Below are 26,911 nucleotides of genomic sequence, written 5' to 3'. Positions count from 1 at the left end.
GAGTCAGTGTATGTCTTTGTGTATTTCTAGGAATTTGTGTATTTTATCTATGTTATCCAGTTTGTTGGCATAGGTTGCTTATGGTAATCTCTTAAATCCTTTCTATTTCTGTAAATTCAGTGGGGAAGTCCTCATTTTCATGTCTGATTTAGTTATTTGTATCTTTTTCCCCTTTATCACTCTAGATAAATGTCTTTCAATTTTGTTGATTTTTTAGATAACCAACTTTTGGCCTTGTTGGTTTTCTCTATTGTTTTTCTATTCTCAATTTTATTTATCACTGTTCTTATTTTATTCCTTCCATTAGCTTTGTGTTTGGTCTTCTCTTCTTTTTCTGATTCCACAAGGTGTCTAAATCCACAAGGTGGTTTGAGATCTTTTCTGTTTTTTGTAATGTAGTATAAATTTACCTCTGGGCACTGGTGTCACTACATCTCATAAGTTTTATAGTATTTTGTATGTTTTCCTTTTCCTTATAGATTATCTGCCTAGATGTTTTATCCATTATTGAAAGTGATATATTGAATTTCCCAACTATTACTGTAGAGCTATATATTTCTCTCTATAATACTGTTAATATTTGCTTCATATATATTGGGTCTCTGTTAAGAAGTCCATTTATGTTTATAGTTGTTATATCTTCTTGATTAATTGACCCTTTTACAAATATGTAATGCCCTTAATGTCTCAAAACTTTTAACAGTTTTTGAAATGGTCTATGTTGTCTGTTATCAATACAGGCACTCCTAGTATCTTTTGGTTACTATTCATATGGAGTGTCTTTTTCAGTCCTCTTAACTTTCAATCTATTTATGTCTTTGGATCTAAAGGGAATCTCTTGTAAATAGCATATAGTTGAATCATGCTGTTTTATCCATTCTGACAATATATCCTTTTGATTGGAAAGTTTAATCTGTTTAGATTTAAAATAATTGCTGACAAGGAAGGACTTACTTCTATTGTTTGGGTATTTAATATTCTGTATAAATAATAGCTTATTATCCTTCATTTCATCCATTTATGCCTTTTTTGTGGGCAAACCCAGGCCCCAGAAGTGAAAGCACTGAGCTGTCCAAAGCATTGGACCACCAGGGAACTCCTGATTCACACTTTCTTTAATGTGTAGTTTCTGTTTTTAATAGTGAGCTGTTTTAATTGGTCTTTTTGCTGCCAGTGATGCCCAAGTCAGCCTAGCACTGAAATCACATGAAGACATTTTTAGACACATGGATTCTGCAACTTCTCTACAAACTGTAGATCAGAGTCTGCAGAGATGTGTTCCAGGACTGCAAGAATCTAAAGTTCTAAAACTTTCCAAAGTCATTCTGATAAACTTCTTAACAAAAGTTCTTCTTGGGGACTAGAAAATCTGCAAGTGTATTGACTACTGTTCTACAGTCATATCTTTCCTTCCATTGCCTATTGACTATTAAAATAAAGGTCATTTAGGGAGAATCAACACAGTGACTAGTCAAAGTCAAATCACTCTAGTCAATAATATACTTCACTCTCCCCATCCTTTGAAAAATGTATGCCACCAATCCAGAAACCTGAAAGAGGGAATAGGGCTAAACATGTCATATATAGCTTCTATCCTGTTAATCTTTCTGATTTTAAGGTTTATCTGTTACTTTTATCTTAAACTCCTGTAAATGAATATTGTTGCTTTAAGAAAGTATTGTATGGGGAATTCGTGTAACTCTATGGCTGATTCATATCAATGTATGACAAAACCCACTGAAAAATAAAAAAAATAAAAAAATAAAAAAAAAAAGAAAGTATTGTGTGTTTGTGTGTGTTGGTCATTTAATCATGTTTGACTTTTTGTGATCCTATGGTCTGTACCCGCCAGTCCTCTCTGTCCATAGGATTCTCCAGGCAAGAATACTGGAGTGGATTGTCATTTCCTTCTTCAGGGAATCTTCCTGACCCAGGGATCAAACCCAGGTCTCCTGCATTACAGGCAGATTCTTTACCATCTGAGCTATAGGGAAGTCCACAGAAAGTATTGGTTGTAATAAAAAAAAAATCCTTTTGTTTTGGTGTGTGTGTATGTGTGTGTGAGCTGATTTGGGGCCCTGAGTTTAACTAATAGCACCAGCAGTTTGAAAAAGTGAAATACAGACTCACATAGCTGTTTTAATAAGAAGAAAGTTTAGTTATTTTAATGTGGCCTGCATGTACAAGGTCTTTAGTTATATTCTTGGTCTTTGGGAATCAGTAGCTCCTTTTCCACAATTGACATTGCTAGTCTTCAAATCAAATTGAGTTTCCCTCTCCTACTAAAAGTTTCTAGAGGCAGTTATCCATCGTTTGTTTTGAAGCAGTTAGCAATGCAGTAAAACAGAAACCTAAAGATTGTCGTCAATATTTTAAGATGTAAAGTTGTGGTTTTGGGGGAGTTAAAGTATTAAATCCAGTCTTTTTAAAATGCTGTGTATATATTCCCCCCCCCCTTTTTTTTTTCGATCCAACCAAGAAACAGGCATAAGACGTGTTATGTTAAATGGAGCACGTGTTACTTTTTTCCTTTTTGTAGTTATTAGCCACCTTTCTTGGCTTCCCTGGTGGCTCAACAGTAAAGAATCCACCTGCAATGCATCGCAGGAGACATGGGTTAGATCCCTGGGTGGGGAAGATCCACTAGGGAAGGGCATGGCAACCTACTCCACTATTTGTGCCTGGAGACTCCCATGGACAGAGAAGCCTAGTGGTCTACAGTCTATAGCATCACAGTCGGACATGACTGAATTGACTGAGCACACACACACACACACACACACACACACACACACACACACACACACACACACACAGAGCCTCTTTTATAGAGCACACATCTCTAGCAGAGGAGAAACACGAAAATCTTCCAGAAGGAGAATTTCATTCTTTTTGTCAGCCACAATATATACAAGCAAACTTTGACATACAGGAAATATTTAGGATTGTGTTTATGACTAAGTGGACTCATAAGTAGGTAAGAAGACACCTAGACGTGGGCCCTTTCATACTGATTGCTTCCATTCATGCTCCTTTGAAGATCAAATTGGAATTAGCTATTTGCAATGCTTTAGTATATCTTTGTGGTTCTGAAAGTTCAGTCGGTGGATTCATGCTTGGCTGCCTGCATAAGAATCAACCAGTGTAATTTGGTAACAGCACAGATTCCCAACTTTTCTGTCCCCTCCTCCCCCTCCTTCTTCTGTTCAGTTGGTCTGGGCTAGTGCCTGGAAATTAAAGTTCTACAGCAGACAGGTATGGGAATTATTGCATAAGAGGCCTCTGAAGAGGTGTCCGAGTCAAGAATGTTATGAATTCCTAGAATTTCAATATGGAAGCTACCACCACAAGCTCCATGACATTTCCCTCAAAATTTACAGGTGTGACTGTATGCAAAACAAAATGTGGGTCACAGCCTTTGGAGTCATTTCTGCTGCCTTGTCAGTGGTGAGCAGCTTTGGCCTGATGTTGTATATTGGGGTACCATTTGTGATCATAGTTGGAAATTCACCATTGTTATTCTAGGTGAGTAAAACAAAGGGTGAGGCTGCACACTGTGTATGTGGAGGTGTGGGGTGGGTAAAGGAAGGGTATTGTGTTACAGTAAGCAAAATAAGTATATATGGGTGACTCTACAGATCCAAAATGAAGAATCAGGAGAAAAAGAAAATCAAATGGAATTATGTTCCTTTAAGAGTTGGAAAAATCTAGTATCCCACTTGGAAAAACACAGACTAGGGACATGAACAGGCATTTCACACACACACACACACACACACACACACACACACACACACACACACACACAGAATCCAAAATACTAATCATTGAAAATATAAGAAAGAAATATTTGACCTTTCGATTAATGAAGGGATGCAAGTTAAATCAAAAGTGAGACACCTTGTCTTCTTATTAGATTAATGAATATTATAGCAAGACTGAAGGTTTGGGGAAGGTTATATGCAAATGAACACATATTCTGCTAAGGAAAATTTGTAAATTGGTACACTTTTAAAATATAACCTTGCAACAAATCAAAACACTTAAAAATTTAAAATGGAGTACCTTTGACCTGCCAACTACAATTCGGGGAATTTGTCCTATTTATTGGAAAGGCTCACAAAATAGAATAAGTATGTTCATTTCAGTGTGATTTAGAATAGGAAAAAACAAAAACAGGCTAATCCTATGATAGCTTACAGTGAATGATGTTGGATTTGTGATCTCTGCAGAAGAAGATTCAGCTTCTTCTGGACCAGGGATTGGGCTTGATCATTCAAGAGCTTTTGTGTAGCAGAGTTTTATCAAAGTATAAAAAGGGATAGAGAAAGCTTCTGACATAGACATCAGAAGGGGGAAGCAGAGTGCCCCCTCTAGCTAGTCTTATCAAGGCCTTATATACTTTTTCCAAATCCACTCCCAAAACATACATCTTAAATTAACAAGATTAGAATGAACAATAGAAAGATCTTACCAGACCCACTCCCATAATATGCATTTCAAGATGACAGGATTAGTCAGAAGGCTCTTGTTAAGGAGAAACATATCCTCAAGCAAGACACATTATTATATTCACTAAGACCAAGCAATGTAGAAAAGAACTTTGTCCTTTTCTCCTTGGGAGCCCCAGACCGCTTTCTCCTTCTTGAGGGCTCCAAACCCCTTCCTCCTCCTCAGGGACCCTGGACTTCTTATCAACGTACCTAGGAATTGACCCTCTCATTCCCCCTTTTCTTTTAAGAGAATCATGTTGCCAAGGTAAAGTGCTGCCGTTTTCATTCCATAATTACTTTCTGCTATTGAGGGGCATTGTCCCTAAGTTGTTGAGGCAACATATTCTCCTAACCCTCATACTGAGGGTCTCTGACCCAGGGGCCCCAAGTAATAGTTGGAGGAGGCTGTGGCACCTGTAGGAGCCTGGACAACCTTTCATAACCTAAAAGCTTTCAGATGGTCAGAGACAAACAGTTTTACAGTTTACAGTTTTACAGTTTTACAGTTACAGATGTGAAGCAAAATAGCCATTAAACTAAGTTAAAACATAATCAAAATTAAAAGTTACATTAGGTCCCTAGTTACATCAGTCCATCTTAGGATTGTTAGATGTCATCAGATCAAGACGAGGCATCATATACGATTGTTGTCAGTGAAGGTATTCGCAGAGTTGAAGAAAGTCCTTTCCTTGAAGCAGAGACACCCACCACACAAAGCCTTTCCCTGAGGAGGAGGTTGAAAAGCTGAAGGCTGAGTCACATAGTTAAATCTAAGGTTTTAGGCTCTATTACAATATCTGTGCACAAAAGCAGTCTATCATAGACACAGTCCCTTCTTGTCATGGGCAGTTCAAGCCCTCATTAAAGCCATGGGTAAAACTTTAAACCAACTGTCTTGTGTTTCCTGAGTTAGCTTACACGGATGTCTTTTAATAACAGCATTAGCCTTTTCAACCTTTCCCACAGTGTAAGTGATATTTTATTTCTAGAACTTTTGACACTCCTTGAGTTACAGTAGCTTTAAGATGGAGCATTGTTGCTCTGAACTTTAGAGTTTAAGATCCCACTTACATCATGAGAAGTCAGGACAGTAAGATTTTGCCCATTCTTTTTTTTTTTTTTTATTAGTTGGAGGCTAATTACTTCACAACATTTCAGTGGGTTTTGTCATACATTGATATGAATCAGCCATAGAGTTACACGTATTCCCAGTTTTGCCCATTCCTTAACCTCAAGCTTTAGTGGATACTGCTTTTGATGTGAAAATAAATGAAGGTCTTTGAGCTTGATAATAACAGGAACAGCATTTTTTGCTCAACCCACAGTTTTTCCACCAACTCACACTCTAGCATTTACCTTTTGTTCAATTAAAAGAGCAGGCTCCATATTTGTGAAAACAGAAGCCTGGACCATGTTCAGTATACCCTCCCTAGAAGGGGTGAGAGAGACTCCAGCCTGATCAGAAACTCGTGAGAAAACAGCATAGATTTCCAGTTGCAGCTTAAAGGATGACTGAAATAATAACTTTTGGCTCATCCTGACAGTCCCATTACAGTAGTGGATCAAGAAGAAAGCAGGCCAGGGGCTTCAGTGAGCGCAGAGAAAGTTGTCCCAGTGTCCAAAAGAAAGTCAACTGATTGGCCCCCCACAGTTATTAATACCCAGGGTTTCACAGGTATAATTAGCATGGGAGCTTGTGTGGGGACTCCCAGGCACTTTCAGTTCCAATTGCCTTGAGAGTCCAAGCCCTGGGTACTATGTCTCAGAGGGCAGTCTCTCCTCAGGTATAGTCATTTTACAGATCAGACATGGAGCTGGGTGCAGATTAGATGCCTGAGGGCAATCCCCCTTGAGATGCCTCTCCTTTCCACCATAATAATAAGTCCACCCCTTTTCACCTGGGTTACTCTGGGCACTTCTCCTCAGGCTGTTTCAGAGAGGATCTAACAGCCATTGTTGGGGTTTCAGTCTTTTGCCAGGCTTTTTTTTCTCTTTTCCTCCTCGTATTCTTTACCATAATATACCATCTGAACCAGCTGTTAACAGTTTTTTGAAGACTGATTTGGTCCAAATGCCTGTTTTCATAACTTATGGCAGATATCTGGAGCTGACTAAGAAATCTATCTTTAAGATCATTCCTTTCTCTGTACTTTTGGGATCAGCAGAGAGCCTCTTGTAGTCTATCTAGGAATTTATCAGGAGTTTTCTCCTCTCCCTGTTCTATATCAGCCAACTTAGCACAGTTTGAAGTCTTAGTGTGCTTTCTCTTGAGTCCTTCAAGAATAAACCTGGCAAAGTGGTTCTGATCCCACCTTTTAGTCCCAGTCTGGCTCTGTCATGGAAACTGCTTGGCTCTCAGTAGGGAGGAGGGCTATTTTATGTTCCCTCTTTCCCTTTGTCTCATGCTCAAGTCATTCATCTCCAAAAGTAGTAGCTTCTCCCAAAACTTGAGTTCTCAGGTCAGGAGTCAGCATTTGTCCCAAGACATACATTATATCTCTCCAATTAAGATCATAAAGTTAGTCCTGTAAAGGCTTCTATGAATTGGGACTGTTTGAATTTCTACTGAGACTGAGGCAACCTCTTCTAGAAGGGTACCATGACTCAGCCTGTTTAGTCGGGAGCCCCAGATACAGGGGCAAAGTAAGAGAACAGGAGGCAGCTAAAGGTTTCAAACCCAAATCTGCGTCCTTTGGATATAAGTCTGGCATGTCTCGCAGAGAGATACAGAGCAACACATATGGCACTTCTACCCATTTCTCTTGTTTTCCACGGAAATGATCTAATTGTAAAACAGTATTATAATTGAGACCATTCAACTGGCCGGTGTTCCCCATCATCCAAAGGATACCAGAGCCATTCGTTATCACAGAAAAAGATCAGGCGTGTCTTTTTTTAAACTCTGGGGATCAAACTTGTCCCAGTGTTTTAAAACACATTTTAAAGAAGTGGTTCTGGAACTTCTAGCTCCCATCTGTAAAAGAGAAAAATGTGGCATCCACACCCATGGCTTCTTTCCACCAGAGGCATCCCTCCCTGCTCTAGGTGGGGGTGTAGACAGACTTTCCACTGAAGCTTTCCTTCCACGCTCAGACTTAGTATGTCCCTTACTGACACAAGTGCCTTACCCCTACTTCCCAGTTCTACCACCGAGGTGGGATGGAGTTGCACCAAGGGTAGACCTGATGGCATCTCAGACTGATGTCCAGTTCCTTACCATTAAGACCTTTGACTGATTTTTGCTCCTCCTCTGATGCCACCCTGGGTGGAGCAGAGTAGCTTTCCCAGAATGTTTCCCAAGCCAGGCCTACTAGGGGAAGCATCTATGTTCCATGTGCCTGCACACATTCCCAAGCATAGTCCTCTGAGAGTAGAAGTGTTGAGTTATAAAGAGATGAACAAAAAACCCAAGATGTCTCTTCTGAGTGTTGCCACAGCAGCATACGTGATAGGAAAAGAGGGAGAGGAGGGTGGGCCAGCGAGAAAAAAATGATTTTTGTCCTCAAGCTACTAGGGCCAGTCCTTCCAGTTCATTCCCAGTGATTTCACAAAAGGAATATCTAGGGAGTTGAGCGACAAGCCATTGGAGAGATTTCTCTGGTCTGCTAAGAGCTAGCCCTACCGAAGGAAGAAGCCCACCCTACTTCCAATCTGACCAGACCCTGCAATACCAGATCTGTGTCTTCAAAAACCTCATGGTCACCAGCAATGCTGCTATCCATATAGATCAGAGGCACAGCCATGACAAAGACTAACTTTTAGGACCCTGGCCCCTGAGGCAGGCAGTCAAGATAATGGCCTCTAGCCTGAGAGACATTCCTGGAACTAGAGCTCTGCCTCGCTCCCAAACATGCTCTTGTAACTTTCATCTCCTAGCAAGGCTAGGCACTTCCATTCATATAGTTTGAGGTCTAAGTAAAAGTACAGAGTAACGTCATGGATCACAAGTCCCTTGAAAGTCTATGATCCGACAGATTAGGTTAGTAGTTCTAATTCCCCATGCAATTATGGAATGGTCAAAGAGACCAGGAAAAGGTGACCGAGATAAGAAATTTCAGTCTACACGCTTCACCCATTTCTGGCCGCTGCCCTCGCAGGGATGTTGGGTGTCTCTTGGCATTGGGAGGTCGGTATATAAACCCCAACAAGGCTCCCATTTTGGGGTCTGCCTTCAGTCATTTCAAGGCACTGCAAAACTCTAGAGCAGAACTCATCACTTGCTTTACTCAGGACATGTCATTCATTCACACACGCACACTGCAAGATCAGTGAGACCTTGAGAGACAGGCAAAGAAAACGGTTTGAGTTGATCTTGTTAATTTTTAATGGATGTTAAAAAAGTACGAAGACTCTGTTTCTTTTTCTAATAGGTGTTGGGGTCAATGACACAGATAGCATAAGTGAGTAGATGTCCAATGTCTATTCAAAAGTGGCAGTGTCCATGGCAATCACCACCATCACCAATGTCCTGGCCTTCTATACAGGAACTATGACCTCTTTCAGGTCTGTACAATACTTTTGCATTTAATAGGAACAACCCTGCTCTTTTATTATTTTCATAACGTCGGCCTGTTTTGGAGCATTTATGGCCATGGATGATAAAAGAGAAGTAGTCTGTCCATACTGGCTGAAGAAGTAGGAAACTTCTGACCAAAATGTTCATTAAAAAAGTCTTTCGGCTTCCCATGTAATTTTCTCCAAGGTGAACATAAAGCTGATATCCATCCAATGAGTCTACTCTTTTTTTTTAATTTATCTTTTAATTGAAGGGTAATTGCTTTACAGAATTTTGTTGTTTTCTGTCAAACCTCAACATGAATCAGCCATAGGTATACATATATCCGCTCCCTTTGGAACCTCTCTCCCATCTCCCTCTACATCCCACCCTTCTAGTTTGATACAGAGCCCCTGTTTGAGCTTCCTGAGCCACAGGGCAAATTCCCGTTGACTATCTATTTTACATATGGAATCCAGTGAATCTACTCTTTAGAGAATATTTTGGTCCTTTTCTCACAAGCACTGAGTCCAAGTTTTTTGTAGTACTTCTATACATTTTGTACATCATAAATAGTATATATGGGTGTTTCCAAGTGCAGGAAGGTTTAGACCTCCAAAATTTGGCAAGTGACATCTCCCATATCACACCATATTGTAATGTAGAAGAAGAACATTTGTCAACTTATGGTCCCAGGGTTATGGTTATCGTTACTGAGACTCTTGACTACTGGGATGAAGAAACAAGGCAAAAATTGGAAAAAATGTCATCTGGCAGATTTTGAAAACAGTGAGTAGGTAGATAAAAACCTTACAGAGTTTTCGCTATGTGCCAGGGTCCAGCCCCAGCAGGATCCGGGGGAACCCTCTGGATGAACGGCATCGGCTAATGAGAGAGAGAGACCAGACCAGGATATGCGGCAGAGTCTGGCAGTTGCTTTATTTTTCACCGTAGCCTTTCTACCCTAAGTTGGTACATTTCTAAGGGGCAGATAAGCATGCAGACTTAGTTTAACATTACATCAGCTTGTCCTTCACGAAACCAGGTGTTCACTGTATATTTTTGTTTATGAGAGTCTTTTCCCATAGATTTTTTGTACATTATCTTCTGGCCTTGAGCTTAGCAGAAAACAGAAAAGTGGCAGTCTCGTGATACAACAGGTTGCAACATAATAGAAATACAATCCTGTTAACATAAAAGTCAGTCTTTTCGCAGAAGTTCTCAGCTAAATTTATCTAAAAAGTTTAGCACACAAAGACTCTCCGGCTCTGGTGAGGGAGCCCCTGTTTAGCACTCCTGGTTAAAATTAACAATTATCTTATTGTTTTTACACTAGGGCTAAACTCTTATTTTTCTAGATCTCCAACTATATTAACAATAGTTTCCACTGCACAACCTCAGCACATTAACATCAATCAAACGTTGATCTAATAACCACTTTTAAAACAATATTTTTTGTATTCTCTAATAGGGCTTCCTCAGCCCCCAAAGGGCTCTGTACCTATTAGGACCCTTTTTATGGTTAATCCCTATGTATAATATCTTTTGGCTTACAGGCCTGTTGACAATTTATGGCTTGCACCTGGTATAACTTTAAGCAACTTCAGTAGCCGACCCTGTCTTTTTTGTGGTTAATCTATTTTCTTTCTATTAGGTGTCATCTCCATGGGAACTAGATAGGATTACATTTTTATAGAACAGAAATGCAAAGGATTGCAAAAACAGCAGATATGGCACAAAACAGGCTCTTAGTCTAAAAGTTAATTACCTGCAAGAAGTCACCAACTAAGCTCTATCTAAAGTATTTCTTATTAGGCACATTTGTGGCTATTTTATTTGTGGAGCGTTTCTCACCCTGCAGAGGGACCTATGCTTAATGGCGTCTTTTGTTAGCATACTGTGCTTAGGATATTTAGAACAATCATGAGCATTTTTTGCAATGGGAGCACACATTTATCAAACAAACCAGAATGCCAGCAAAAGGGTTTGAATTGAAGCATTTCCTTCATTCCTGGCCCCTTCATAGGGTAGCAGCGTCCAGGAGATTTATTAATTAGGGTTTTAAGTTGGTCCTCATTCGGTGAAAGAGGAGCAGGAGAACTCTCGGCAGGCAACACAAGAATCTGCAACAGGGCAGACAAGAACACAGCAGAAAATGGGGGGAGGATACAGGGTGGGGTAGAGGCCGAGGCCAACCTGGAGGGTCCCTTATCCTAGACGGCCTTGCCTGTCAGGTTTTTTCCTCGTGAACTCATCATGGATGGGGGCCCGGACGGCCTTGCCTGCCCGGTATTTTCTTCATGACCTCGTCACGGGTGGGACCTCCCATAATGGCTCCTGGCAGTTATGAGAATATATAAAATATATGGAAAACCGCCATCAAGATATAAATGATAAGACAGTTTTCTAAGCAATAAACCCACTTTTTAAAGGGAATTTCCACTTTTTGTGTATAACATCAATATTACATCATCACAGGAAATCATTTGTTACCAGGCCTTCATTCAAACCATGGGTATTTCTTCTTCAGTAAGAAACTGATGTTACACCAGTTCTGAGACATGGCCAAGAAGTATGAAGTTCCCCTAATGGTATATAACCAGACATTCATATATTTTGATCAGTATTCTGCAATATTAGAAAACACTGTTTAAAATGTGACTATTGCATCAACAGTTATATTCATTGTTTCCTTATTGTTAATTCCTCATCTCCTCTGTTCTTTGTGGGCAACTTTTGCTATTGCTTCTGTAACTGTGGGATCATGGCTTTTATGGCCTTCTGGAATGACAATCTTGATATCATAGCCATGCTTAATCTTGCCATATATAGGGTTTTCTTTTGACTTTTCTGCTCACATATCTTATGCATTTGTTTCCAGTTCAGAGCCCTCAGTAAACTGAAAACCCATTGAGGCATTGTATCTGCTAGGCTACATTGTGTTACAAAGTGCAGTTTCAACAATAATAGGAATGTGTGTCCTATCTGCAGCTAAAGCATACATCTTCAGGACCTTTTTTCAGATTGTTTCTTGTGATGGTATTTGGAGCTGCTCATGGTCTAATTTTATCCCAGTATTCTTAACATTTTTTTGAAAGTCAGTTTGAAAAGCCACTAACAAGTCAAAGACCAACTGCAGAATTCCCGATTGGCCCAATACAATATGATGAAAACGCACTATTAAGAATAGTCAATAGATAAAAGCAAAGGCACATTTCCTTGACTTGGAAGTGCCATTAAAAAATGTTATTTAAAATATCCTGAGAGGGGAGAGAACAAGATGGCAGAGGAGTGGGTGGACGTGGAGTACACCTCTCTGCACAGATACATCAGGGATACACCTTCGGACACAGAAGTGCATGCAGAACACCAGCTGAGAGCAGACAGGATTACCTGACCAGTGGAAAAGAATATAGAGAACCACGCAAAACTTGGTAGGATGAAGGAACTAGGGGGGAAACAGGAGTGTTAAGAGGACTGGACCTGCCCTTGGCTGGTGGGAGAATTGAAGCGGGGGTCTGATCCCCACATCAGGGCAATTGCCTGAGTCAGAGGAGAAACATTTAAGGCTGAGAGTGAAACAGCTGGTCTGTTGCAGCCTAAATGGAATGAGAATCAGACAGTCCTTGTGGCAGCCATGCAAACCCTGGGCAGGGACGCAGGTCCCTGGAAGGTACAGCAGCTGGGAGCTGGAGTTTAGGGACTATGGAGCAATCCCAGGGCGAGGGCAGCTGTTGACTGCAGAGACAGATAGACGGAAAGAATGTGAGGGAGGAGCTTGTGGTGGGAAATGCCTGAGCCATACAGCAAATTACCATTGACTATCTACTTTACATATGGAATCCAATGAATCTATCTTTAGAGAATATTTTAGTCCTTTTCTCACAAGCACTGAGTCCGAGGTTTTTGTAGTGCTCCTACACATTTTGTACATCATAAGTAGTATATATGGATATTTCCAAGTGCAGGAAGCTTTAGGCCTCCAAAATTTGGCAAGTGATGACTCCTATATCACACCATATTGTAATGTAGAAGAAGAACATTTGTCAACTTATGGTCCCAGGGTTATGGTTATCTTTACTGAGACTCTTGACTACTGGGATAAAGAAATGAGGCAAAAATTGGGAAAATGTCATTTGGCAGATTTTGCAAACAATGAGTATGTCGATAAAAACCTTAGAGTTTTTGTTATGAGAATATATAAAATATATGGAAAACTGCCATCAAGATATAAGTGATAAGACAGTTTTCTAAGCAATAAACCCACTTTTTAAATGGAATTTCCACTTTTTGTGTATAACATATTACATCATCACAGAAAATCATTTGTTCCCAGGCCTTCATTCAAACCATGGGTATTTCTTCTTCAGTAAGAAACTGATGTTACACCAGTTCTGAGACATGGCCAAGAAGTGTGAAGTTCCCCTGATAGCATACAACCAGGCATTCATATATTTTGATCAGTATTCTGCAATATTAGAAAACACTGTTCAAAATGTGACTGTTGCATCAGCAGTTATATTCATTGTTTCTTTATTGTTAATTCCTCATCCCCTCTGTTCTTTGTGGGCAACTTTTGCTATTGCTTCTGTGATCATGGGTGTCAAAAGGTAGAAATATTTCAAGTGCCCATCAAGAGATAGGTAGATAAACAATGTGGTATATGCATAAAATGGAATATTACTCAGCCGTGTAAAGGAACTCATGCTACAACATGGATAATCCTTGAAAACATCATGATAAATGAAATAAGTCAATCACAAAAGGACAAATACTGTGTGATTCCACTTATATGAAATCTCTAGAATAGGAAAATTCATGGAAACTAGATTAAAAATTCACTGAGACTTGGGGAAGACAATGGGGAAATATTTCTTAATGGTTACTGAGTTTGTTTGGGGTGATGGAAAATATTCCTAAATAGTTGTGATGGTTGCACAACACTGTGAACGTAGTTAATGCCACTGATTTGTCTACTTAAAAATGGCTTTTGAAATGGTATATTTCATGTTAGAAATATTATATGTTAGGTAGTTAGAATGGGAAAAAGGAGTCCAAAATGGTGGTGGCTAATCTGTAGACAAGCGGGATATTGGGCCAAAGAGTGTCCAAACCGTGACAAGTCTCCTAAAACAGCTTGCTACAAATGCCATTAGTTGGGACATTGGGCAGCACTCTGCCCTCAGGACCCAAGAGCCTCAAGGGAAAGCACCAAGCCTTCCCTCATGATGGTTCAAGAGGACTGAAGCAGCTTGCTTCAGCCAGCCCGCCTGTCACAGATAACCATCATGGGGCTGGAGCCAACGGTGCAACAGGATGTGGCAGGTAGGTCCGAGAATTTCTTGGTTGATACAGGGGCTACCTACTCTCTCCTGACCTCCCACTCCGGAGCCTTCTCCTCCCAAACCTGTACCATTTTGGTGCTATAAGAAAAACAACTATAAAAAGATTCACCTGAGCACTTCTTTGTTGCTGGGATGGACAAATATTTTCCCACCAGTTTCTGGTGGTCCCTGAGTATCCTACTCCATTATTGGTAAGAGATCTTTCTCTACCTTCGAAATCTTGCAGCTATTGCAGTCCTGATACAAGATGCTTTAAGACTCTCTCCTGGGGGCAAACTATTTTTACCAGTCACCAGGTGAAACAACTCCTGAATTGGAGAGGCCACTGATGGATGTCTAATCAAAGGATCCTCAGATATCAAGTGGTGCTGATGGAAAATCCAGGCCTGACTATATCCCCCTGTGAGGTTCTTAACCCTGCCACCCTCCTGCCTACCACCGAGGGCTCTCTCCCCTTTCACTCTTGCCTAGACACCTTGGACCACTGGACAAAACCCCAAGAAGGATTATCAGAAGATCCTCTGACCAATCCTGAGGAAATCTAGTACACTGATGGAAGCAGCTTTGTCTTGGGTGGAAAAAGAAGAGCTGGATATGCAGTAAGCTCCAATTTTGAGACCACAGAGGTTAAACCTTTGCCACCAGGTACTTCAGCCCAATTGGCTGAGCTCATAGCCTTGACTCGAGTTTTAAAGCTGGGAAAAGGAAAAAGAGTAGCCATTTACACTGACTCCAAGTATGCCTTTCTGGTGCTACATGCACATGCTCCTATTTGGAAAGAAAGAGGCCACTTGACCACCCAAGGGTCCCCAACCAAGTATGGTTATCAAATCCTTAGGCTTTTGGAGGCATCCACCTGCCCTCTGAGGTTTCAGTCTCCCATTGTAAAGGACACCAAAAAGGGAGCACAGAAGTGGCACGAGGGAACCAAGCAGCTAAGAGAGCAGCATTACAGAACAATGACCTGATAGGGGTTGCCACCCTAGTTCCGCAGACTACTTTGCCAGAAACTCCTTCATATACTGAAGGTGAGACTCTTAAGACTAAGAGTAAGTGCTTTCAAAAAGATCATATGGGGTGGTTCCAAAAGGAGGGACTCCTTTTTCTGCCTGGGAAACTCCAGTGGAAGTTGGTTAACTCCTTACATGCCACCACTCATTTAGGGAAGAAGGCCCTCCGGAGATTACTAGAAAGGTCCTTCACAGGAACAGACCTCCAAATGATTATAAGGCAAGTGGTCTCCTCTTGTCCCATTTGCCAATTAAAAGACCCCCAAGGAGCTCAAAGACCCCAACTGACCCAGCCCATCCAACGGTGTGGGACCTACCCAGGAGGACTGGCAGATGGAATTCACCCAGATGCCAGTTTCTCAAGGGTATAAATACCTACTAGTCATGATAGACACATTCACAGGATGAACTGAAGGCTTTACCACCCAGACTGAGAAGGCTGAGGAGGTGGTTAAAAAAAAAAAAAAAAAAAAAACTGTTCCATGAAGTCATTCTGAGATTTGGCCTGTCCAGATCATTACAAATTGACAATGGGAAATCATTTTCTTCTAAGGTCACCCAAGGGGTCTCTAAAGAACTGGGCATTACTTACTATCTCCATTGTGCCTGGAGCCCTCAGTCTTCAGGAAAAATAGGAAGAGTCAACCAATTCTTAAAATCAGCGAAAAAGGATAACCCCAGGAGACCTTCCTGGGATAGAAGGAGGCTTTACCAATAGCTCTCCTCTGCACCAATATCGCCCCTAAGGAAAAGGTTGGTCTTAGTCCTTATGAGAGGCTATATGGGAGAAGTTTTGTTTATGTCAATGACCTCTTTCTAGATCCAGAAGCTCAGACCCTCTGGTCTTATACCATGGCCTTTGGGCAATTCCAAGATATACACTTGTAGGGTGTCAATCAGGACCCAAAATATCCTAAAGAGCCACCACTGTATGCTCCAGGGACTCAAGTCCTATTTAGTCTGGAAAGATGGGTCCCCAAAGGCTCAACTCCAGCCCACATGGAAGGGCCCCTACCCTGTAATACTTTCTACCCTCACAGCAGTCAAGGTACCAAGGCACGACTCCTGGATTCACTACTCATGAGTCAAGCCATGGAATGAAAGAGAAGGGGACACTCAATACACCTGTGAGCCCCTGGGAGATCTCAGATACCTGTTCGGGACTACAAATGAGTACCATTGTAATGAATATCCCCCAAATTAAGTTTCTGGGGATAAGATTTCTCAGGATAGATCTAAAGAGCTAACACTGCTTGGAAGGGGTTGTACTCCAAAATAGATAAGAGAGAGATCTCCTGATCCCTGAACAAGGAGGGACTTGAACCATCTTGAATGAGATGTGTTGTTTCTGGGTAAATACCTCCAGCTAAGTTGAAGAAAGTCTCACAGTCCTCAGGAAAAACATTCAGATCCTACAGGATCTCAAAGAACGAGCTGCAGAGTTCTCAGGGTAGCTACAATCTCTCTTTGGGGGCTCTTCTCCTGGCGATGGGGAATTTGGAGTTGGCTAATGCCCCTACTAATCCTTGTTATCACCACATTGATGCTGCTTATGATTGCTCCATGTACAATCGATTGTTTAACCCATTTTGTCTCTGCCCAGGCCAACAAGCTGCAACACGCAGTGCCAGTTCAATAAGGATATATAAAACTACACCCAACCACGGAAAATATCACTCACTCTTAGATGGACACCACTATAAGGACTCTGAGGCTTCAGACTAGCAAGAAGGGGAGGCCCTTTTCTTCTCACCGTCCCACCTCAGCAGGAAGTAGCCAGAGAGAGCTTCACACCTCTATTCCCAAGGAAATGGGCCTCCCATCTCTTGAGGGGGGAATGTTACATAGTTAGAATAGGAAAAAGGAGTCCCAAATGGCAGTGGCTAAAAGACAAGAAAGGAAAAAGCACCGCGAAAATGGAACAAAAGAAAACCTGAGGACGACTCTCAGGTGAAACAAACTGCCCTCCTGGCTAGCTCAATTTACATAGGGCAGACTCAGGGGGTGGAGACACATAAAAATGAGAAGCCAAGATGGATTGAAGCCTCCCCTTTGGGGTCAGCCTGCCCTCATGCCTCCAGGGTGTACTTTCCTTTGCTTGCTGAATAAAATTCTGAGCTGTAAGCGAGCTGTAACACTGGTCCGCTGTGTTTCAAATCTTTGCTGCAGAGAGACAGAACCAAGAAAATTACATACTACCCCAACATATCTAGATATTATATGTAATACACAATAAAACATTTTTAGTAAATATTTTTAAATTTAAATTATTATTTAAATTAAATTATTAATTTAATTTATTTTTTAATTTAAAAATATTTTTAATAAAATTGTCTCACCTTTAACATGATACAATTGCAACTAATATGGTTAGAAGGTATGCCAAGTGACACAATGGGACCACTGTCATAGAAGTTGCCTCAAATTCCAGCTGTCTAGAAAGTGATGTAAAGTAGAGGACCTGCCACAAAAATATATTCAGGTAAATAACCTTCAATTCTGATATTGTGTGTGAGTTACATATGATATTACAACACTATAGTTTATTGATTTAAATATTAAAATTCAGCAAAATATCAAAATATATGGATTATGACTTTAGAATATAGAAGGTAATAAAGATTTGCTTCTTCCCACAAATCCCTGGCATGCTTTTCAAAGTTTCTTTCAAAAATCTAAAGTTTAAAACTCCTGAAAATACAAAATCTGAATCTTATACAAACTGTGAAAGCATTAATTACTATAGACATTATGACTTTTTCTAAACTTCTATTAGGTTGTTATCTTTTACTCTTTTAACTGCACAAACAGCATTTCAGAAACTGAGTATTAAAAGGCTTTTTCCAGAAGGTGTCTTCTCATTTTCACCAGTTTTATTCAGAGGACCAGGTTTGCCAGCCCACAAATTACTCAACAGCTAATATGTGCCTGGCACTATGCTATAATTTATTTGTAAAATGCTCGTCTTTCTTTCTTAAAAACATCATGGAACTTTTGTTTAAGGTTTTGTCTTTTTATTCTAATGAACTCCAAACAAAGTTTAGGGGGCTCCCAGAAACAGCAAAGGCTTAAACTGGAAGTAAGAATTTAAGAGTAATTTGACCAGAAAACCAAATTAAACCTGAAGATCAACATTTGTACTGAACAGACCTACCCTGAGAATGTACAGTTTGTGTTTTTAACCAGAATGTTACCAAGGATTTAAGATTTGTGGCATTCTTCTTTTTTCTTTTTTTAAGGACTTATCTCTTTTTACTTTATTTTTTAAAAAAATCATTGTAGTAGAGCTGCTTTACAATGTTGTGTTAGTTTCATGTATAGCAAAGTAAATCAGTTATACACATATCCACTCTTTTTTAGATTCTTTCCTGGCTTTCCTCAGTGTGCTATTTTAAGAAAGTCTGATTAAGGATCAAATAGAGCAGAATACAACTGGTTTCTAGTCTAGGACTCTATCTGATAATCCGGGAGTGCTGCTGCTACGGTGCTTGGAACAAGTCCTCCTACCTCTCCCACCTTCTCCTGGCCTCCCTATAAACCCCAGCCGCTAGGTACCTTGATCTTCTTTAATGCCAGACTCTTTTCAAGGCTGTCAAGCTTCTCAGGAAATGGATCATGCACGACTTGCTACCTTCATTTTCCTCTCCTTCACCTGTCTTTAGGTGGTACTGCAGCCGCATGGCTTTGGGGCTCAGCCCCATACTCTCGCCTAGGGCAGTTCCTCCCAGGATGTTGGCCAGGTAGACGAACTGACCAGCTTGGCTGTAGATGGGGAAGGTGATGGTTTCCAGGTTGAGGCCCTTGTTCCTTTCCCAGGCGAACAAGAGTGGACTGGGGGGACACAGGGGCCCTGGTTCGAAGCACAGACCTTGCTGTAGGGGATCTGGGTTCTGTTGCCCTGTGTCACAATCAAAACCTGCACCGGGCCATCCATCTTGCAAACTTCTTCTAAGATTTCCGGCTCCAGCAGTGTCTCAGTGTTGGAGACCACTAGGATGGAGGCATATTTGACCTCGGTGCTCTTCCTAGAGACGGAGAAAATGAGAGAGTTGTTGGCGGTGAAATGTTCCTGCACAAAGCGTCACTCACCCTTGGTGGGTCTCCCTACCGGCGTTACTGCTCCTCGAGGTCGTCTTCTTCATCCTGGGGCTGGTAAATCAGGCCAGTGCCGAGAATGGCCGTTAACACCATGGGCAGCAGCAGACCAGGGTTGCAAGCCCACCTTCCAGCCCAGACGCCGGAAGGCCCGGGACAGCGGCGCCTCCAGGCAGTTGGTGTGGCAGCGGGGCCGCTGGGCCAGTTGGTTCTCAGACCACGATGCTGGCAGGAGGTGGTGGAGCCTCGGCTGCGACTCGGGAGGGGGCTCTGCGTTCTGCCCCGCCGCCCACCCAAGCTCGGTTCCCGGTCTTGACTGGAGGCCGAGGGCGGCTCCGGCTCTAGTCCAGGCCCTGTGGGCAGCCAGCTCTCTCTCTCCGGGTCAGGCCCCAGCTCCGACCCGGGCCCCTGGGACTCGGACCCAGGCTCTTGCCCCGCCTCCCGCTCCAGCTCTGGTGCAACCTTCGGGGGATTAAGGCTCATTTCCAGGAAGGAAAGACCGCGTTCTCAAACAGCACAACCGATCAGAAAGGAGCTGTTGGACCCAGCGCCCCTCTCCACCCACCCAACGGTGTCCTGGAGAAGTTCTAAGCAAGTCTGTTTGAACCTGGGCTGCTCCTGCGCAAATGCTAGAACGTCGTTGGCGGTCACGTGGTAGTCTCAGTTCAGTTCAGGTCAGTCGCTCAGTCGTGTCCTACTCTTTACGACCCCATGGACTGCAGCACTCCAGGCCTCCCTGTCCTTCACCAACTTCTGGAGCTTGCTCAAACTCATGTCCATGGAGTCGGTGATGCCTTCCAACCATCTCATCCTCTGTCGTCCCCTTCTCCTCCTGCCCTCAATCTTTCCCAGCATCAGGGTCTTTTTCAAGGAGTCAGTTCTTCACATCAGGTGGCCAAAGGAATGAGTTTCAGCTTCAGCATCAGTCCTTCCAAAGAATATTCAGTACTGATTTCCTTTAGGATGGACTAGTTGGATCTCCTTGCAGTCCAAGAGTCTTATTCAACACCACAGTTTAAAAGCATCAATTCTTCAGTGCTCAGCTTTCTTTATAGTCCAACTCTCAAATCCATACATGACTACTGGAAAAACCATAGCTTTGAATAGACAGACCTTTGATAGCAAAGTAATATCTCTGCTTTTTAATATGCTGTCTAGGTTGGTCATAGCTTTTCTTCCAAGGAGCAAGTGTCTTTTAATTTCACAGCTGAAGTCACCATCTGCAGTGATTTTGGAACCCCCCAAAATAAAGTCTGTCACTGTTTTCATTGTTTCCCCATCTATTTGCCATGATGTGATGGGACCAAATGCCATAATCTAACTAGCCCCCAATTTGTCCCTGGCACCCATCCTCTCAGGATTTAGTTAATACAAGAGGCACTTCTTAAAGGCGATTGAAATGAGTGCTTACACGACTCACGATTGACTGGGAGAATTTGGCTTGTTCAGGTATACACACACACTGTCACACACACACCTGCACACAAACGGCATAGATTTTCCCTGTGTTCTAAGTGGCAGATTTTACCTTTGAGAGGATCATCCAGAAGCATGGTTCTCAGGTAAGGCTTTGGTGAACCTGTTACAGCACAGTTTATTTTTATTCTTTACAGACATAACGTTCTCCGTGTAAAAAGTTAGAAGTAAATGCATAAAATAAAAAGTGGGAAAGGAAGAACGCAAAACCCAGTCTTAAAACTTCCTTCTATCACATTCCTCTTCTTAACAGAAGTGTTAAAAAGTGGGAGCTTATCCTTACAAACTATTTTCTTTGCATTTGCAAGCATATCCAGATATATGCAAGTATATCTTTTTCATAAATATTATTGCACTATCTGTGTATGAGAAACCTGGGTTTAATCCCTCGGTTGGGAAGATCCCCTGGAGAATGGAAAGGCTACCCACTCCAGTATTCTAGCCTGGAGAATTACATAGACTGTATAGTCCATGGGGTGGCAAAGAGTCAGACGTGATTGAGCAAAAAAGAAAAAAAAAATCTGTGTATGCAGATTACATTTTTCACCAAATACATCAAAGGATCTCAACATGTAACTGTATGTAGATTTATCTTATTCTTTTGAATTGCTTTATAATTTTCCATTGTATGACTGGAACATAAATTAACCATAACACTATTGATAGATCTGTAGGTTGTTTAGAATGTTTTGCTGATATGAACAGTGCTAAGTGAACAAATCTTTTTCTTACAGCACAAGAACTGTATTTGTGAGATGATTTTGTAGAAGGGGATTTACTGGACCAAAGGATATCCCATTTTAAATTTCAGAGTTGTTGATAAAATCCATAGAAGTTGGACTTTCCCAATGGCTCAGTGGGTAAAAAATCTGCTTACAATGCAGGAGACACAGGAGATGTGGGGTTGATCCCTGGGTGGGGAAGATCTCCTGGAGAAAGGAATGCTAACCCACTCCAGTATCCTTGCCGAGAAAATCCAATGGACAGAGGAGCCTGGCAGGCTATAGTCCACAGGGTCACAAAGAGTCAGACACCACTGAGTGACTTCACTCACTCATTCATAAAAGTATCATTTTGCACCCTCATGAAGTTCTTTTTTGTCACAGCCTATCCCAGAATGTCATTAAAGTGATTTGTGTCATAGGTATCTTATTTTAATTTTACTTTTTTGTTACTTAGACTCACCATATTTCCTCTTTGGGTAAATTGTCATGTATACCTTTTCCTGGTTTCCCTTTGGGACGATTCAAATTTTCTTCTTCACTATAGAAACTATTCATGTACTAAGGAAATAATCACTTGATCCTGTATTTTGAGCGATGAATATCCCCCTACCCTGTTCTCCCATCCCCATTTTGCTGGTTGCCCTGCCTTATGTTTGTAGTTGAATTAACTTAATTTTTTAAATGAGTTCTGGATTTTGTTGCATAATAGACAGTCGTTTCCCTTGTACTAAGGCTTCCCTTGCGGCTCAGCTGGTAAAGAATCTGCCTGCAATGTGGGAGACCTGGGTTTGATCCCTGGGTTGGGAAGATCCCCTAGAGAAGAGAAAGGCTACCCACTCCAGTATTCTGTCCTGGAGAATTCATGAACTATATAGTCCATAGGGTGAAAAAGAGTCGGTCACCACTGAGCGACTTTCACTTTCCCTTGCAGAAATTATAATCTACTCTAAAATTTCCATACATTCCTTTTTTAAATTGTTGAAGTATAGTTGATTTATAGTTGTGTTAATTTCCGGTGTACAGCAAAGTGATTCAGCTATACATATAAGTATACTTTTTATTTTTTAAGGTGGCCAAACATTTTATTCAGGCTACTTCAGTAACAGAGAGACTTCAGTGTAACCTGAGCCCACCTTTGCTCAAACAAAAGATGGGAGTGAGAGGGTAACAGGCAGGAAGGCTAGGGGTCTTCAAAGGGAGAAGGTAGGCTGCAAGTGTTAGACATTTGTTTCTCTCTCTTAAGTGGCAGGAGGAAGCAAACTGCAAGTGTCAGATTTTTTTCCTTCTCTATACAAATTTAAAAGGAGATTTCTTTTAAGAGTCTGTGTTGCCATGACTACACCTGGTTCCACCTGAACTTAACTTTTCTCACACCTTGAGCTAAGCAATGCGTTTTTCTTACAGAAATGTTTTTCTTAAGCTATGTTAATGAACTCTGTATTTACCCTAGACTCTGTCTTTCTTCAAGACAGAGATCTTCATGACCCTGATAATCAGGATAGTGTGATCACTCACCTAGAGCCAGACATCCTGGAATGCGAAGTCAAGTGGGTCTTAGGAAACATCACTATGAACAAAACTAATGGAGGTGATGGAATTCCAGTTGAGCTATTTCAGATCCTAAAAGATGATGCTGTGAAAGCGCTACACTCAATATGCCAGCAAATCTGAAACACTGAGCAGGAGCCACAGGACTGGAAAAGGGCAGTTTTCATTCCAACCCCAAAGAAAGGCAATGCCAAACAATGCTCAAACTACCACACAATTGGACACATCTCACACTCTAGCAAAGTAATGCTCAAAATTCTCCAAGTCAGCCTTCAACAGAATGTGAACCATGACCTTCCAGATGTTCAAGCTGGATTTAGAAAAGGCAGAGGAACCAAAGATCAAATTGCCAATATCCGTTGGATCATTGAGAAAGCAAGAGAGTTCCAGAAAAGCATCTACTTCTGCTTTATTGACTATGCCAAAGGCTTTGACTGTGTGGATCACAACCAACTGTGAAAAATTCTTAAAGAGATGGGAATACCAGACCACCTGACTTGCCTCCTGAGAAATCTGTATGCAAGTCAAGAAGCAACAGTTAGAACTGGACATGGAACAACAGACTGGTTCCAAGTAGGAAAAGGAGTATGTCAAGGCTGTATATTGTCACCCTGCTTATTTAACTTATATGCAGAGTACATCATGAGAAATGCCAGACTGGATGAAGCACAAGCTGGAATCAAGATAACTGGGAGAAATACCAATAACCTCAGATATGCAGATGACACCACCCTTATGTCAGAAAGCAAAGAAGAACTAAAGAGCCTCTTGATGAAAGTGAAAGAGGAGAGTGAAAAAGTTGGCTTAAAGCTCAACATTCAGAAAACTAATCTCATGGCATGCGGTCCCATCAGTTCATGGCAAATAGATGGGGAAACAATGGAAACAGTGACAGACTTTATTTTGGGGGGCTCCAAAATCACTGCAGGTGGTGACTGGAGCCACGAAATTAAAAGACTCTTGCTCCTTGGAAGGAAAGTTATGACCAACCAAGACAGCATGTTAAAAAACAGAGACATTACTTTGCTATCAAAGGTCTGTATAGTTAAAGCTATGATTTTTCCAGTAGTCATGTATGGATGTGAGAGTTGGACTATAAAGAAAGCTGAGCACCAAAGAATTGATGCTTTTGAACTGTGGTGTTGGAGAACTCTTGAAAGTCTTTTGGACTGCAAAGAGATCCAATCAGCCCATCCTAGAGATCAGTCCTGGCTGTTCATTGGAAGGACTAATGCTGAAGCTGAAGCTGCAATACTTTGGCCACCTGATGCAAAGAACTGACTCATTGGAAAAGACCCTGATGCTTGGAAAGATTGGGCATGGGAGGAGAAGGGGACAACAGAGGATGAGATGGTTGGAAGGAATCACTGACTCAATGGATATGAGTTTGAGTAAACTCCGGGAGTTGGTGTTTGGTCCAGGCCTGGCATGCTGCAGTCCATGGGACCGCAAAGAGTCAGACACAACCGAGCGACTGAACTGAACTGAACACTCTTTTTTTCAAGTTGGTTCTACCTAAGACTCAGAACCCACTTGACAAACCAGTATGTTTTACTCTTGCAAATGTTCTCTTAAGTTATGTTAATGAGACAATGTCTTTGCTTGGAAACCTGCCTTTCTTCAAGATTCATGTCAATCATTTTATGGCCTGAGACAACTCACCTTGTGCCAATGTTATCTCAAAATGTATGTTGTGGATGAGGAGCGTGATATCACTCTGAGTTTTGAGACATTTCCTTTCTCTAATTAACAGCCTGCTGATAGGAATATAACATACTGCTGAAGACTAGCAGGGGGGCACACTTTCTGCCTCCTTCTGATTTGTATGTCAGAACCTTTGTCTATCTTTTTTATACTTCAATTAAACTTTATCACACAAAAGCTCTGAACAGTCAAGCCTCGTCACTGGCCCCGGATTGAATTCGTCTCCTCTGGAGGCCAAGAATCCCAGCCTCTTTCAAAGCTCAGCAACAACCTTTCAGGAGGTCTCTATTTATTTGTTTACTTGGAGGATAATTGCTTTATAATGTTGTGTTACTTCTGCTGGGGCCAATGTGAGGAAAGCACGAGAGACTCCATCTTGAAGCCTGTCATCCATCTTAAAGACAGGATGTAAACTGGACCTGAACCCTGCCCAAGAGTGAGGAAACCATTGCTAATGAAAACCAGGTCTCCTGGAGAGTTCCCTCCCTACAGATGGCAAACGGAGATTATAGTTGAGGACAGGCTGCCCCTGTTACATTAACCATGGAGACATCCCCCCTTGATGCATAATCAGTGTTCCCCCCCTTTCACCTTAATTGTTCTCCTAGCACCTACTTGTAAAACTCAGTCATATACAACAAAGAGGTTGCTAACATGTAACCAATCACATAGCAGGGGGTATAAAACTGGGCCTCAGAAGCATCAGGGTTCCTTGTTGGGAACTGATTCCCCTTGGACTCGCTGGTGTAATAAACTGTACTGCACTGACTTGAGAGTCCTCGAAGGTGTGTTTTGGAACTCCAGATTCCACAACAGTTTCTGCCATATAGCAATGTGAATCAGGTATAACTATATATATTTCGTATATATATCAGTTCAGTCAGTCAGTTCAGTCATTCAGTCGTGTCTGACTCTTCGCAACCCCATGAATCGCAGCATGCCAGGCCTCCCTGTCCATCACCAACTCCTGGAGTTTACTCAAACTCATGCCCATCAAGTTGGTGATGCCATCCAGCCATCTCATCCTCTATCGTCCCCTTCTCTTCCTGCCCCCAATCCCTCCAAGCATCAGGGTCTTTTCCAATGAGTCAACTCTTCGCATGAGGTGGCCAAAGGATTGGAGTTTCAGCTTCAGCATCAGTCCTTCCAATGGACACCCAGGACTGATCTCCTCTAGGATGGGCTGGTTGGATCTCCTTGCGGTCCAAAGGACTCTCAAGAGTCTTCTCCAACACCACAGTTCAAAGGCATCAATTCTTCGGCACTCAGCTTTCTTCGCAGTCCAACTCTCACATCCCATACATGACCACTAGAAAAACCATAGCCTTGACTAGATGGACCTTTGTTGGCAAAGTAATGTCTCTGCTTTTTAATATGCTACCTAGGTTGGTCATAACTTTCCTTCCAAGGAGTAAGCATCTTTTAATTTCATGGCTGCAATCACCATCTGCAGTGATTTTAGAGCCCAGAAAAATTAAATCTGACACTGTTTCCACTGTTTCCCCATCTGTTTCCCATGAAGTGATGGGACTAGCTATACATATATATCTCCTCTGCCTCTTGAGCCTCTCTCCCACCTCACCCCATCCTATGCTTCTAGATTGTCACAAAGTGCCAAGCTAGTTTCCCTGTGTTATATAGCAGCTTCCCACTAGCTATCTGTTTCATACATGGTAGTGCATATAGGTCAACATTATTTTCTCAATTTATTCCAACCTCTTCTTCCCCTGCTGTGTTCATAAGTCCTCTATGCCTGCATCTCCATTCCTTCCCTGCAAATAGGATTATCAGTGCAATTTTTATAGATTCCATATATACATGTTAATATACAGTATTTTTCTCTTTTGCACTTACTTAGCTCTGTATAACAGGTTCTAGGTTCATCTACCTCACAACTGACTCAAATCCATCCCTTTTTATGGCTGAATCATATTCCATTGTATATACATAACACAGCTTCTTTATCCATTCATCTGTCCGTGGATATCAAGGTTACTTCCATGTCCTGGCTATTGTAAAT

The 26,911-nt window shown here is 41.6% G+C and overlaps 1 pseudogene; it reads right to left on the bottom strand.

The window, feature by feature from the left end:
• The window catches only part of LOC136157128 (patched domain-containing protein 3-like), a 114,514-nt pseudogene extending 94,593 nt beyond the window's left edge, over positions 1 to 19,921 (bottom strand).
• Positions 19,922 to 26,911: the final 6,990 nt, after the last annotated feature.

The sequence above is a fragment of the Muntiacus reevesi genome, chromosome 2 (assembly GCF_963930625.1).
Source record: "Muntiacus reevesi chromosome 2, mMunRee1.1, whole genome shotgun sequence".
In the NCBI taxonomy this organism is placed as follows: domain Eukaryota; kingdom Metazoa; phylum Chordata; class Mammalia; order Artiodactyla; family Cervidae; genus Muntiacus; species Muntiacus reevesi.
Note: the sequence above shows the minus strand (reverse complement) of the source record. Positions and strands in the feature narration are given on the sequence as shown.